Raw genomic sequence first — 16,094 nt, forward strand, 5'->3', positions numbered from 1 at the left:
ACCTTTTGTTTTTTGGCTGCAGCAGCAGCAGCAAGGCCCACAGGGCTGGCTAGCTGGCTAGCCAGCAAGCAGGTAGCAATGAAAGTAGGAATCTTTCTTTTTAACCCTGTAAGGGGGTGGTGCACTGTACCCGAAGATACTGCCATATCGGGTCAATGCATAGGGCGACGGAAGCAAGCTTCGAAATCGGCCCCCGTTCTCAAAAATCCATTTAATATATGGTCCCCAGATAGGGGACGTATCAGATATTAAACTGATAAGAACAGATACTACACTTGATCTTAGCCAAAAGGCCGAGAAGCGATAACCGTGAAAGGGGCGGGCCCAACAAGGTCCCCTTCATGGGCACTATCACTGCTTGCTGTCAGGGAGGCTGCCAGACAATTTTCCATGCACACTCTGGGCTGGGGGGCAGTCAACCACCAGTACACACAGCAGAACCTAAACCCATACCATTATTGCTAAGCAGCAAGACAGGGGCCCATTGCACTCCCACGGGGCCTTTTTAAATGCAATCCATAACCCGGATTTGCCAGGAACCCTTCTTACTCCTCCTACTTGCATGTGACACTGGGCTTAGGATCTGCATAGGAAACACACACACAAGCACACACCTACCTTTGTTGCCTGCAGATGCCTCCTTGGCTGTCCCCAAACGGTATCAAACCAACACCCACGGGAAGCTGTAAGCATAGAGGACATGCCTGCACCCCATTGGACTTACCTGTGTGGGTTAAATCCGGGTTATTTGACAACCTATGGCGGTGATGGTTCTGCTCAGGCAGAGCAGTGCTGATGCTCCTCATAAAGCTGTCGCTGCTGTGAAGGTTCTAGGTGACATCACAAATCCCTTTGGTTACATACACAACAAAGCTGGGTTGTTGTTGTTTACACTCTGCAAGGCCTGTGGAAGTGAGTGACATCATAGCACTGTAGTTCTGAGGGTTCAAGATGGATGCAACAATCTCCTGTTGCTTCTATGAAGGCCGTAATAGACGACATCACCAAACAGCTCCATAGTCACATACACAGCAAAGGAGAGATGTTGTTTACACCTAGTGATGTCAGTGGTATTGAGTGACATCACAGCACAGTGCTAAGGCTCCTGGGCCTGGACACAGCAGCGGCTGCAATATCTCAACGGAGAATACGTTTATATCTATGTGTGTGTGTGCGCATATATATATATATATATATATATATATATATATATATATATATTTCTCCGCCGAAATCACTTTTAAACCCATTTCCACCTTTTTTTCCCTTCTCTTCCTCTTACTTTTTTTTCACGTTTTTTTACGTTTTTCTCCTTTTCGCCTCTTTTCTGGGCGTATTATTCTTCTTTTTCTTCTTTTTTTTCGTCTAATGCATACCCCATCAGTGCAGCAATGCTTATTCAATACCGCCAGCAGATGGAGACACTGGGGGATAATTTTCTAAGGATTTATACTGATTTTTCCTGTCTGAATTTGTCGCACAGAAAGTTGCAGGCCAAATATGTGTGACATTTCTGCGACTTTAGCTTCTAGAGCATTTTTACAACATTATACATAGGTGCTGAATACATAAAAAGCGACTGTTCAGCGACAGACAAGTCGCATCGGCTGAAAGTAGGCCAGAATGTCAGTCCATGTTGGAGCAGGTTTAGATACAGTCTAAAGCATAGATCTCAAAGTCTGTGCACAGAATTTAGCAAGGGCCTCGCACCTTCTGATGCATCAGGTAGGTGCACAATAGCATAGCCTAACCCTCTGTACTTTGGTCTATATTGATGCGGGACATAGACAGCCAGCTGATGACCAATCCATTAGTGCAATGGATGGCTGGAAGCATTTGTCTTTGCCTTTGCAATACCACAGAAGCAATGCATGGTCAATGTACAGCAATGACACACCTGTGTGAACAGCCAGGAGACCCCCCCCCCCCCCCATGTTATGTTACATAGTTACATAGTTAGTACGGTCGAAAAAAGACATATGTCCATCATGTTCAACCAGGGAATTAAGGGGTAGGGGTGTGGCGCGATATTGGGGAAGGGATGAGATTTTATATTTCTTCATAAGCATTAATCTTATTTTGTCAATTAGGAACATTCAGCACCCACCCGCTATCAAGGCAGCTGCCTATCATGTCATGCCCTACCTGCACAGGTGTGCTGGCTACTCAAATGATCCAATTAAGGAGGCCATTTAGTCAGCAGCAGCAGAAGTCCTGTGCCTGGACGCTCCAACAGGGGCCAGACACAAGCAGAAGCAGAAGCAGCAGAAGCAGCAGCAGCACCACCTTTTGTTTTTTGGCTGCAGCAGCAGCAAGGCCCACAGGGCTGGCTAGCTGGCTAGCCAGCAAGCAGGTAGCAATGAAAGTAGGAATCTTTCTTTTTAACCCTGTAAGGGGGTGGTGCACTGTACCCGAAGATACTGCCATATCGGGTCAATGCATAGGGCGACGGAAGCAAGCTTCGAAATCGGCCCCCGTTCTCAAAAATCCATTTAATATATGGTCCCCAGATAGGGGACGTATCAGATATTAAACTGATAAGAACAGATACTACACTTGATCTTAGCCAAAAGGCCGAGAAGCGATAACCGTGAAAGGGGCGGGCCCAACAAGGTCCCCTTCATGGGCACTATCACTGCTTGCTGTCAGGCAGGCTGCCAGACAATTTTCCATGCACACTCTGGGCTGGGGGGCAGTCAACCACCAGTACACACAGCAGAACCTAAACCCATACCATTATTGCTAAGCAGCAAGACAGGGGCCCATTGCACTCCCACGGGGCCTTTTTAAATGCAATCCATAACCCGGATTTGCCAGGAACCCTTCTTACTCCTCCTACTTGCATGTGACACTGGGCTTAGGATCTGCATAGGAAACACACACACAAGCACACACCTACCTTTGTTGCCTGCAGATGCCTCCTTGGCTGTCCCCAAACGGTATCAAACCAACACCCACGGGAAGCTGTAAGCATAGAGGACATGCCTGCACCCCATTGGACTTACCTGTGTGGGTTAAATCCGGGTTATTTGACAACCTATGGCGGTGATGGTTCTGCTCAGGCAGAGCAGTGCTGATGCTCCTCATAAAGCTGTCGCTGCTGTGAAGGTTCTAGGTGACATCACAAATCCCTTTGGTTACATACACAACAAAGCTGGGTTGTTGTTGTTTACACTCTGCAAGGCCTGTGGAAGTGAGTGACATCATAGCACTGTAGTTCTGAGGGTTCAAGATGGATGCAACAATCTCCTGTTGCTTCTATGAAGGCCGTAATAGACGACATCACCAAACAGCTCCATAGTCACATACACAGCAAAGGAGAGATGTTGTTTACACCTAGTGATGTCAGTGGTATTGAGTGACATCACAGCACAGTGCTAAGGCTCCTGGGCCTGGACACAGCAGCGGCTGCAATATCTCAACGGAGAATACGTTTATATCTATGTGTGTGTGTGCGCATATATATATATATATATATATATATATATATATATATATATATATATATTTCTCCGCCGAAATCACTTTTAAACCCATTTCCACCTTTTTTTCCCTTCTCTTCCTCTTACTTTTTTTTCACGTTTTTTTACGTTTTTCTCCTTTTCGCCTCTTTTCTGGGCGTATTATTCTTCTTTTTCTTCTTTTTTTTCGTCTAATGCATACCCCATCAGTGCAGCAATGCTTATTCAATACCGCCAGCAGATGGAGACACTGGGGGATAATTTTCTAAGGATTTATACTGATTTTTCCTGTCTGAATTTGTCGCACAGAAAGTTGCAGGCCAAATATGTGTGACATTTCTGCGACTTTAGCTTCTAGAGCATTTTTACAACATTATACATAGGTGCTGAATACATAAAAAGCGACTGTTCAGCGACAGACAAGTCGCATCGGCTGAAAGTAGGCCAGAATGTCAGTCCATGTTGGAGCAGGTTTAGATACAGTCTAAAGCATAGATCTCAAAGTCTGTGCACAGAATTTAGCAAGGGCCTCGCACCTTCTGATGCATCAGGTAGGTGCACAATAGCATAGCCTAACCCTCTGTACTTTGGTCTATATTGATGCGGGACATAGACAGCCAGCTGATGACCAATCCATTAGTGCAATGGATGGCTGGAAGCATTTGTCTTTGCCTTTGCAATACCACAGAAGCAATGCATGGTCAATGTACAGCAATGACACACCTGTGTGAACAGCCAGGAGACCCCCCCCCCCCCCATGTTATGTTACATAGTTACATAGTTAGTACGGTCGAAAAAAGACATATGTCCATCACGTTCAACCAGGGAATTAAGGGGTAGGGGTGTGGCGCGATATTGGGGAAGGGATGAGATTTTATATTTCTTCATAAGCATTAATCTTATTTTGTCAATTAGGAACATTCAGCACCCACCCGCTATCAAGGCAGCTGCCTATCATGTCATGCCCTACCTGCACAGGTGTGCTGGCTACTCAAATGATCCAATTAAGGAGGCCATTTAGTCAGCAGCAGCAGAAGTCCTGTGCCTGGACGCTCCAACAGGGGCCAGACACAAGCAGAAGCAGAAGCAGCAGAAGCAGCAGCAGCACCACCTTTTGTTTTTTGGCTGCAGCAGCAGCAAGGCCCACAGGGCTGGCTAGCTGGCTAGCCAGCAAGCAGGTAGCAATGAAAGTAGGAATCTTTCTTTTTAACCCTGTAAGGGGGTGGTGCACTGTACCCGAAGATACTGCCATATCGGGTCAATGCATAGGGCGACGGAAGCAAGCTTCGAAATCGTCCCCCGTTCTCAAAAATCCATTTAATATATGGTCCCCAGATAGGGGACGTATCAGATATTAAACTGATAAGAACAGATACTACACTTGATCTTAGCCAAAAGGCCGAGAAGCGATAACCGTGAAAGGGGCGGGCCCAACAAGGTCCCCTTCATGGGCACTATCACTGCTTGCTGTCAGGGAGGCTGCCAGACAATTTTCCATGCACACTCTGGGCTGGGGGGCAGTCAACCACCAGTACACACAGCAGAACCTAAACCCATACCATTATTGCTAAGCAGCAAGACAGGGGCCCATTGCACTCCCACGGGGCCTTTTTAAATGCAATCCATAACCCGGATTTGCCAGGAACCCTTCTTACTCCTCCTACTTGCATGTGACACTGGGCTTAGGATCTGCATAGGAAACACACACACAAGCACACACCTACCTTTGTTGCCTGCAGATGCCTCCTTGGCTGTCCCCAAACGGTATCAAACCAACACCCACGGGAAGCTGTAAGCATAGAGGACATGCCTGCACCCCATTGGACTTACCTGTGTGGGTTAAATCCGGGTTATTTGACAACCTATGGCGGTGATGGTTCTGCTCAGGCAGAGCAGTGCTGATGCTCCTCATAAAGCTGTCGCTGCTGTGAAGGTTCTAGGTGACATCACAAATCCCTTTGGTTACATACACAACAAAGCTGGGTTGTTGTTGTTTACACTCTGCAAGGCCTGTGGAAGTGAGTGACATCATAGCACTGTAGTTCTGAGGGTTCAAGATGGATGCAACAATCTCCTGTTGCTTCTATGAAGGCCGTAATAGACGACATCACCAAACAGCTCCATAGTCACATACACAGCAAAGGAGAGATGTTGTTTACACCTAGTGATGTCAGTGGTATTGAGTGACATCACAGCACAGTGCTAAGGCTCCTGGGCCTGGACACAGCAGCGGCTGCAATATCTCAACGGAGAATACGTTTATATCTATGTGTGTGTGTGCGCATATATATATATATATATATATATATATATATATATATATATATATATTCTCCGCCGAAATCACTTTTAAACCCATTTCCACCTTTTTTTCCCTTCTCTTCCTCTTACTTTTTTTTCACGTTTTTTTACGTTTTTCTCCTTTTCGCCTCTTTTCTGGGCGTATTATTCTTCTTTTTCTTCTTTTTTTTCGTCTAATGCATACCCCATCAGTGCAGCAATGCTTATTCAATACCGCCAGCAGATGGAGACACTGGGGGATAATTTTCTAAGGATTTATACTGATTTTTCCTGTCTGAATTTGTCGCACAGAAAGTTGCAGGCCAAATATGTGTGACATTTCTGCGACTTTAGCTTCTAGAGCATTTTTACAACATTATACATAGGTGCTGAATACATAAAAAGCGACTGTTCAGCGACAGACAAGTCGCATCGGCTGAAAGTAGGCCAGAATGTCAGTCCATGTTGGAGCAGGTTTAGATACAGTCTAAAGCATAGATCTCAAAGTCTGTGCACAGAATTTAGCAAGGGCCTCGCACCTTCTGATGCATCAGGTAGGTGCACAATAGCATAGCCTAACCCTCTGTACTTTGGTCTATATTGATGCGGGACATAGACAGCCAGCTGATGACCAATCCATTAGTGCAATGGATGGCTGGAAGCATTTGTCTTTGCCTTTGCAATACCACAGAAGCAATGCATGGTCAATGTACAGCAATGACACACCTGTGTGAACAGCCAGGAGACCCCCCCCCCCCCCCCCCCCATGTTATGTTACATAGTTACATAGTTAGTACGGTCGAAAAAAGACATATGTCCATCACGTTCAACCAGGGAATTAAGGGGTAGGGGTGTGGCGCGATATTGGGGAAGGGATGAGATTTTATATTTCTTCATAAGCATTAATCTTATTTTGTCAATTAGGAACATTCAGCACCCACCCGCTATCAAGGCAGCTGCCTATCATGTCATGCCCTACCTGCACAGGTGTGCTGGCTACTCAAATGATCCAATTAAGGAGGCCATTTAGTCAGCAGCAGCAGAAGTCCTGTGCCTGGACGCTCCAACAGGGGCCAGACACAAGCAGAAGCAGAAGCAGCAGAAGCAGCAGCAGCACCACCTTTTGTTTTTTGGCTGCAGCAGCAGCAAGGCCCACAGGGCTGGCTAGCTGGCTAGCCAGCAAGCAGGTAGCAATGAAAGTAGGAATCTTTCTTTTTAACCCTGTAAGGGGGTGGTGCACTGTACCCGAAGATACTGCCATATCGGGTCAATGCATAGGGCGACGGAAGCAAGCTTCGAAATCGGCCCCCGTTCTCAAAAATCCATTTAATATATGGTCCCCAGATAGGGGACGTAGCAGATATTAAACTGATAAGAACAGATACTACACTTGATCTTAGCCAAAAGGCCGAGAAGCGATAACCGTGAAAGGGGCGGGCCCAACAAGGTCCCCTTCATGGGCACTATCACTGCTTGCTGTCAGGGAGGCTGCCAGACAATTTTCCATGCACACTCTGGGCTGGGGGGCAGTCAACCACCAGTACACACAGCAGAACCTAAACCCATACCATTATTGCTAAGCAGCAAGACAGGGGCCCATTGCACTCCCACGGGGCCTTTTTAAATGCAATCCTAACCCGGATTTGCCAGGAACCCTTCTTACTCCTCCTACTTGCATGTGACACTGGGCTTAGGATCTGCATAGGAAACACACACACAAGCACACACCTACCTTTGTTGCCTGCAGATGCCTCCTTGGCTGTCCCCAAACGGTATCAAACCAACACCCACGGGAAGCTGTAAGCATAGAGGACATGCCTGCACCCCATTGGACTTACCTGTGTGGGTTAAATCCGGGTTATTTGACAACCTATGGCGGTGATGGTTCTGCTCAGGCAGAGCAGTGCTGATGCTCCTCATAAAGCTGTCGCTGCTGTGAAGGTTCTAGGTGACATCACAAATCCCTTTGGTTACATACACAACAAAGCTGGGTTGTTGTTGTTTACACTCTGCAAGGCCTGTGGAAGTGAGTGACATCATAGCACTGTAGTTCTGAGGGTTCAAGATGGATGCAACAATCTCCTGTTGCTTCTATGAAGGCCGTAATAGACGACATCACCAAACAGCTCCATAGTCACATACACAGCAAAGGAGAGATGTTGTTTACACCTAGTGATGTCAGTGGTATTGAGTGACATCACAGCACAGTGCTAAGGCTCCTGGGCCTGGACACAGCAGCGGCTGCAATATCTCAACGGAGAATACGTTTATATCTATGTGTGTGTGTGCGCATATATATATATATATATATATATATATATATATATATATATATATCTCCGCCGAAATCACTTTTAAACCCATTTCCACCTTTTTTTCCCTTCTCTTCCTCTTACTTTTTTTTCACGTTTTTTTACGTTTTTCTCCTTTTCGCCTCTTTTCTGGGCGTATTATTCTTCTTTTTCTTCTTTTTTTTCGTCTAATGCATACCCCATCAGTGCAGCAATGCTTATTCAATACCGCCAGCAGATGGAGACACTGGGGGATAATTTTCTAAGGATTTATACTGATTTTTCCTGTCTGAATTTGTCGCACAGAAAGTTGCAGGCCAAATATGTGTGACATTTCTGCGACTTTAGCTTCTAGAGCATTTTTACAACATTATACATAGGTGCTGAATACATAAAAAGCGACTGTTCAGCGACAGACAAGTCGCATCGGCTGAAAGTAGGCCAGAATGTCAGTCCATGTTGGAGCAGGTTTAGATACAGTCTAAAGCATAGATCTCAAAGTCTGTGCACAGAATTTAGCAAGGGCCTCGCACCTTCTGATGCATCAGGTAGGTGCACAATAGCATAGCCTAACCCTCTGTACTTTGGTCTATATTGATGCGGGACATAGACAGCCAGCTGATGACCAATCCATTAGTGCAATGGATGGCTGGAAGCATTTGTCTTTGCCTTTGCAATACCACAGAAGCAATGCATGGTCAATGTACAGCAATGACACACCTGTGTGAACAGCCAGGAGACCCCCCCCCCCCCCCCCATGTTATGTTACATAGTTACATAGTTAGTACGGTCGAAAAAAGACATATGTCCATCACGTTCAACCAGGGAATTAAGGGGTAGGGGTGTGGCGCGATATTGGGGAAGGGATGAGATTTTATATTTCTTCATAAGCATTAATCTTATTTTGTCAATTAGGAACATTCAGCACCCACCCGCTATCAAGGCAGCTGCCTATCATGTCATGCCCTACCTGCACAGGTGTGCTGGCTACTCAAATGATCCAATTAAGGAGGCCATTTAGTCAGCAGCAGCAGAAGTCCTGTGCCTGGACGCTCCAACAGGGGCCAGACACAAGCAGAAGCAGAAGCAGCAGAAGCAGCAGCAGCACCACCTTTTGTTTTTTGGCTGCAGCAGCAGCAAGGCCCACAGGGCTGGCTAGCTGGCTAGCCAGCAAGCAGGTAGCAATGAAAGTAGGAATCTTTCTTTTTAACCCTGTAAGGGGGTGGTGCACTGTACCCGAAGATACTGCCATATCGGGTCAATGCATAGGGCGACGGAAGCAAGCTTCGAAATCGGCCCCCGTTCTCAAAAATCCATTTAATATATGGTCCCCAGATAGGGGACGTATCAGATATTAAACTGATAAGAACAGATACTACACTTGATCTTAGCCAAAAGGCCGAGAAGCGATAACCGTGAAAGGGGCGGGCCCAACAAGGTCCCCTTCATGGGCACTATCACTGCTTGCTGTCAGGGAGGCTGCCAGACAATTTTCCATGCACACTCTGGGCTGGGGGGCAGTCAACCACCAGTACACACAGCAGAACCTAAACCCATACCATTATTGCTAAGCAGCAAGACAGGGGCCCATTGCACTCCCACGGGGCCTTTTTAAATGCAATCCATAACCCGGATTTGCCAGGAACCCTTCTTACTCCTCCTACTTGCATGTGACACTGGGCTTAGGATCTGCATAGGAAACACACACACAAGCACACACCTACCTTTGTTGCCTGCAGATGCCTCCTTGGCTGTCCCCAAACGGTATCAAACCAACACCCACGGGAAGCTGTAAGCATAGAGGACATGCCTGCACCCCATTGGACTTACCTGTGTGGGTTAAATCCGGGTTATTTGACAACCTATGGCGGTGATGGTTCTGCTCAGGCAGAGCAGTGCTGATGCTCCTCATAAAGCTGTCGCTGCTGTGAAGGTTCTAGGTGACATCACAAATCCCTTTGGTTACATACACAACAAAGCTGGGTTGTTGTTGTTTACACTCTGCAAGGCCTGTGGAAGTGAGTGACATCATAGCACTGTAGTTCTGAGGGTTCAAGATGGATGCAACAATCTCCTGTTGCTTCTATGAAGGCCGTAATAGACGACATCACCAAACAGCTCCATAGTCACATACACAGCAAAGGAGAGATGTTGTTTACACCTAGTGATGTCAGTGGTATTGAGTGACATCACAGCACAGTGCTAAGGCTCCTGGGCCTGGACACAGCAGCGGCTGCAATATCTCAACGGAGAATACGTTTATATCTATGTGTGTGTGTGCGCATATATATATATATATATATATATATATATATATATATATATATATTTCTCCGCCGAAATCACTTTTAAACCCATTTCCACCTTTTTTTCCCTTCTCTTCCTCTTACTTTTTTTTCACGTTTTTTTACGTTTTTCTCCTTTTCGCCTCTTTTCTGGGCGTATTATTCTTCTTTTTCTTCTTTTTTTTCGTCTAATGCATACCCCATCAGTGCAGCAATGCTTATTCAATACCGCCAGCAGATGGAGACACTGGGGGATAATTTTCTAAGGATTTATACTGATTTTTCCTGTCTGAATTTGTCGCACAGAAAGTTGCAGGCCAAATATGTGTGACATTTCTGCGACTTTAGCTTCTAGAGCATTTTTACAACATTATACATAGGTGCTGAATACATAAAAAGCGACTGTTCAGCGACAGACAAGTCGCATCGGCTGAAAGTAGGCCAGAATGTCAGTCCATGTTGGAGCAGGTTTAGATACAGTCTAAAGCATAGATCTCAAAGTCTGTGCACAGAATTTAGCAAGGGCCTCGCACCTTCTGATGCATCAGGTAGGTGCACAATAGCATAGCCTAACCCTCTGTACTTTGGTCTATATTGATGCGGGACATAGACAGCCAGCTGATGACCAATCCATTAGTGCAATGGATGGCTGGAAGCATTTGTCTTTGCCTTTGCAATACCACAGAAGCAATGCATGGTCAATGTACAGCAATGACACACCTGTGTGAACAGCCAGGAGACCCCCCCCCCCCCCCCCCATGTTATGTTACATAGTTACATAGTTAGTACGGTCGAAAAAAGACATATGTCCATCACGTTCAACCAGGGAATTAAGGGGTAGGGGTGTGGCGCGATATTGGGGAAGGGATGAGATTTTATATTTCTTCATAAGCATTAATCTTATTTTGTCAATTAGGAACATTCAGCACCCACCCGCTATCAAGGCAGCTGCCTATCATGTCATGCCCTACCTGCACAGGTGTGCTGGCTACTCAAATGATCCAATTAAGGAGGCCATTTAGTCAGCAGCAGCAGAAGTCCTGTGCCTGGACGCTCCAACAGGGGCCAGACACAAGCAGAAGCAGAAGCAGCAGAAGCAGCAGCAGCACCACCTTTTGTTTTTTGGCTGCAGCAGCAGCAAGGCCCACAGGGCTGGCTAGCTGGCTAGCCAGCAAGCAGGTAGCAATGAAAGTAGGAATCTTTCTTTTTAACCCTGTAAGGGGGTGGTGCACTGTACCCGAAGATACTGCCATATCGGGTCAATGCATAGGGCGACGGAAGCAAGCTTCGAAATCGGCCCCCGTTCTCAAAAATCCATTTAATATATGGTCCCCAGATAGGGGACGTATCAGATATTAAACTGATAAGAACAGATACTACACTTGATCTTAGCCAAAAGGCCGAGAAGCGATAACCGTGAAAGGGGCGGGCCCAACAAGGTCCCCTTCATGGGCACTATCACTGCTTGCTGTCAGGGAGGCTGCCAGACAATTTTCCATGCACACTCTGGGCTGGGGGGCAGTCAACCACCAGTACACACAGCAGAACCTAAACCCATACCATTATTGCTAAGCAGCAAGACAGGGGCCCATTGCACTCCCACGGGGCCTTTTTAAATGCAATCCATAACCCGGATTTGCCAGGAACCCTTCTTACTCCTCCTACTTGCATGTGACACTGGGCTTAGGATCTGCATAGGAAACACACACACAAGCACACACCTACCTTTGTTGCCTGCAGATGCCTCCTTGGCTGTCCCCAAACGGTATCAAACCAACACCCACGGGAAGCTGTAAGCATAGAGGACATGCCTGCACCCCATTGGACTTACCTGTGTGGGTTAAATCCGGGTTATTTGACAACCTATGGCGGTGATGGTTCTGCTCAGGCAGAGCAGTGCTGATGCTCCTCATAAAGCTGTCGCTGCTGTGAAGGTTCTAGGTGACATCACAAATCCCTTTGGTTACATACACAACAAAGCTGGGTTGTTGTTGTTTACACTCTGCAAGGCCTGTGGAAGTGAGTGACATCATAGCACTGTAGTTCTGAGGGTTCAAGATGGATGCAACAATCTCCTGTTGCTTCTATGAAGGCCGTAATAGACGACATCACCAAACAGCTCCATAGTCACATACACAGCAAAGGAGAGATGTTGTTTACACCTAGTGATGTCAGTGGTATTGAGTGACATCACAGCACAGTGCTAAGGCTCCTGGGCCTGGACACAGCAGCGGCTGCAATATCTCAACGGAGAATACGTTTATATCTATGTGTGTGTGTGCGCATATATATATATATATATATATATATATATATATATATATATATTTCTCCGCCGAAATCACTTTTAAACCCATTTCCACCTTTTTTTCCCTTCTCTTCCTCTTACTTTTTTTTCACGTTTTTTTACGTTTTTCTCCTTTTCGCCTCTTTTCTGGGCGTATTATTCTTCTTTTTCTTCTTTTTTTTCGTCTAATGCATACCCCATCAGTGCAGCAATGCTTATTCAATACCGCCAGCAGATGGAGACACTGGGGGATAATTTTCTAAGGATTTATACTGATTTTTCCTGTCTGAATTTGTCGCACAGAAAGTTGCAGGCCAAATATGTGTGACATTTCTGCGACTTTAGCTTCTAGAGCATTTTTACAACATTATACATAGGTGCTGAATACATAAAAAGCGACTGTTCAGCGACAGACAAGTCGCATCGGCTGAAAGTAGGCCAGAATGTCAGTCCATGTTGGAGCAGGTTTAGATACAGTCTAAAGCATAGATCTCAAAGTCTGTGCACAGAATTTAGCAAGGGCCTCGCACCTTCTGATGCATCAGGTAGGTGCACAATAGCATAGCCTAACCCTCTGTACTTTGGTCTATATTGATGCGGGACATAGACAGCCAGCTGATGACCAATCCATTAGTGCAATGGATGGCTGGAAGCATTTGTCTTTGCCTTTGCAATACCACAGAAGCAATGCATGGTCAATGTACAGCAATGACACACCTGTGTGAACAGCCAGGAGACCCCCCCCCCCCCCCCCATGTTATGTTACATAGTTACATAGTTAGTACGGTCGAAAAAAGACATATGTCCATCACGTTCAACCAGGGAATTAAGGGGTAGGGGTGTGGCGCGATATTGGGGAAGGGATGAGATTTTATATTTCTTCATAAGCATTAATCTTATTTTGTCAATTAGGAACATTCAGCACCCACCCGCTATCAAGGCAGCTGCCTATCATGTCATGCCCTACCTGCACAGGTGTGCTGGCTACTCAAATGATCCAATTAAGGAGGCCATTTAGTCAGCAGCAGCAGAAGTCCTGTGCCTGGACGCTCCAACAGGGGCCAGACACAAGCAGAAGCAGAAGCAGCAGAAGCAGCAGCAGCACCACCTTTTGTTTTTTGGCTGCAGCAGCAGCAAGGCCCACAGGGCTGGCTAGCTGGCTAGCCAGCAAGCAGGTAGCAATGAAAGTAGGAATCTTTCTTTTTAACCCTGTAAGGGGGTGGTGCACTGTACCCGAAGATACTGCCATATCGGGTCAATGCATAGGGCGACGGAAGCAAGCTTCGAAATCGTCCCCCGTTCTCAAAAATCCATTTAATATATGGTCCCCAGATAGGGGACGTATCAGATATTAAACTGATAAGAACAGATTTTTTTTTTTTTTTTTTTTTATTGAAAAGGAAATATACAATACATAACCAAGTAAATCATTCAAAAAATTACATATTCATCTGAAAACACATGAATAACACATATTTGACATATACAATATATACAGGAAGCATGTCTTTACATGTACATATAACAAAAAGCTTTCCCTACATGACTTTCCCTCAGAAAAAATAAATTGCAGCGGATTCTGTCCCTCCAACTGTCCCTTCATATCAGGATATAATCTGTAAGAAAAGAAAAAGAAAGACAAATAAGAATACAATCATAACCAGTACTTCCATTTTTTGTGTTTCCAGATCCCCTCTGCATCATCAGAACCATAGTTTTTCCTATCACATAATACGTAAAGGTAAATTTTACCACGGATCATGCCCAGACATTCCTTCACACTTACTTCAGTTTGATTGAAAATCCTAATATTCCTTACATCCCACAGAACCTCTTTTACACAATTTACTATGAACCATAACACTCTTGCCTTCTCTCTCTCCACTGCACACAAACCAAACATCATCATATTAAAGGATAAGATTTCAATTCCAGTAAGATTTTTAATTAGACCAGACATTTTTCTCCACACAGACTTCGCATAACCACACTCCCAAAACACATGTACATAATTCTCACATCCACCGCAACCATCCCTGGGACACACTTCACTGTCTACCAATCTCCTTCTCCTCTGAAATTCCCTTGTTGGCAGACACCCATGAGCTAACATCCAAGACAAGTCCTTTTGTTTATTTGTCAGTTCCTTGTGACTGACATTTTTCCACACTACCTTACAATCCTTCTCAGACAGACCTCCCACACATTCCACTGTTTCTCTCTGCTCCAACACTTTCATCACCTTCTTACTATCATTCCATTCAGTCACACATTCCAGATTATTTTTCCTGACACACCGCCCTATTCTCTGATAGAACCAAGGAACCTCAAAACTTACAGGTACCCTTAAGTCCCTTTCCATTAGCTTATATTTCAACAACACATTACCAGCCAAATACCTTACCATGCACCCAAACACACATTCCTTCTTACTTACAGCGAGACAAAAACTGACATACTTCACAGCCAGGAACACTTCCACATTCATCATTCCTTTCCCACCATGCATTCTGCTTTTCACCACCTTCCCACGACTCAATTTCTCCATCCTTGAATTCCATAAGAAAACAAAGATCTGCCTGATAATTCTTGCCAGACACCTATCCGGTGGAGGAAACACATAATTAACATAAAGCAAAATAGGAATTATAACAGCTTTAATAACCAGAATCCTTCCCTCAATCGATAAAGTCCTTAAAGACCAGAAGTTTATTTTATTCCCCACCCTCCCCAAAACCCTCTCCCAACTTTCTTTCCCATACAAATCATTATCAAACACCACCCCAAGCACTTCCACACCCCCCTCTCTCACAGGCCACTCGCACAACCCACTCTCTCCCCACCCCTCAAAAAATTTACAACCACTCTTCCCAACATTAAGCTTAAACCCACTCATTAAACAGAAACACTCAATCAATAACTTAGCACGCCTTACCCCTGCCATTGACTTACATACAACAGTAACATCATCCATGTAACCAATCACTCGCATATCCTTCCCATGACTACCAGGTATTTCTATACCCCGCATCACCTTATCTCTCCTAATCATCCCCAACAAAGGCTCAATCATACAAATAAAAAGAATTGGCGACAGGGGACACCCCTGCCGCACTCCAGATTTTATACTCACTTCCCTACTCAGAAAACCATTGACCTGAATCTTACTATAAATGTCCCTATACAAACATTCAATCCACTTCACCATTCTGTCCGGCACATTCATCCTCCTCAAAACCCTAAACAATAAATCATGCACCACCCTATCATACGCTTTTTCAAAATCCACCGTAACAACAGCCACACCTTGCTTCCTAGTTTTACAGTCCCACAATACATCCCTCAGACCTAACAGACATTCAGAAATCCTACGATCAGGCACTGTACACATTTGCTCCTCACCTACCATACAATCAATCACATCCTTTAACCTATTCGCAATAACTTTAGCAATAATTTTGTAATCACAATTCAAGAGCGCTATAGGCCT

The 16,094-nt window shown here is 45.3% G+C and overlaps 7 non-coding genes across 7 annotated transcripts; all 7 read right to left on the bottom strand.

Moving 5' to 3' along the window:
* Positions 1-114: 114 nt before the first annotated feature.
* LOC130349656 (U2 spliceosomal RNA) lies at positions 115-305 on the bottom strand. The gene has a single exon (XR_008886936.1). It is a non-coding gene; the product is annotated as a U2 spliceosomal RNA (small nuclear RNA).
* A 2,090-nt stretch (positions 306-2,395) lies between these two features.
* On the bottom strand, positions 2,396-2,586 carry LOC130349658 (U2 spliceosomal RNA). The gene has a single exon (XR_008886938.1). It is a non-coding gene; the product is annotated as a U2 spliceosomal RNA (small nuclear RNA).
* A 2,095-nt stretch (positions 2,587-4,681) lies between these two features.
* On the bottom strand, positions 4,682-4,872 carry LOC130349677 (U2 spliceosomal RNA). Its single transcript, XR_008886955.1, has one exon. It is a non-coding gene; the product is annotated as a U2 spliceosomal RNA (small nuclear RNA).
* Positions 4,873-6,970: 2,098 nt separating this feature from the next.
* Positions 6,971-7,161, bottom strand: LOC130349680 (U2 spliceosomal RNA). Its single transcript, XR_008886958.1, has one exon. It is a non-coding gene; the product is annotated as a U2 spliceosomal RNA (small nuclear RNA).
* A 2,091-nt stretch (positions 7,162-9,252) lies between these two features.
* LOC130349660 (U2 spliceosomal RNA) lies at positions 9,253-9,443 on the bottom strand. The gene has a single exon (XR_008886939.1). It is a non-coding gene; the product is annotated as a U2 spliceosomal RNA (small nuclear RNA).
* A 2,095-nt stretch (positions 9,444-11,538) lies between these two features.
* Positions 11,539-11,729, bottom strand: LOC130349661 (U2 spliceosomal RNA). Its single transcript, XR_008886940.1, has one exon. It is a non-coding gene; the product is annotated as a U2 spliceosomal RNA (small nuclear RNA).
* A 2,092-nt stretch (positions 11,730-13,821) lies between these two features.
* On the bottom strand, positions 13,822-14,008 carry LOC130349683 (U2 spliceosomal RNA). The gene has a single exon (XR_008886960.1). It is a non-coding gene; the product is annotated as a U2 spliceosomal RNA (small nuclear RNA).
* Between the last annotated feature and the right edge of the window lie 2,086 nt (positions 14,009-16,094).

Source organism: Hyla sarda, unplaced genomic scaffold (assembly GCF_029499605.1).
Source record: "Hyla sarda isolate aHylSar1 unplaced genomic scaffold, aHylSar1.hap1 scaffold_920, whole genome shotgun sequence".
Classification (NCBI taxonomy): domain Eukaryota; kingdom Metazoa; phylum Chordata; class Amphibia; order Anura; family Hylidae; genus Hyla; species Hyla sarda.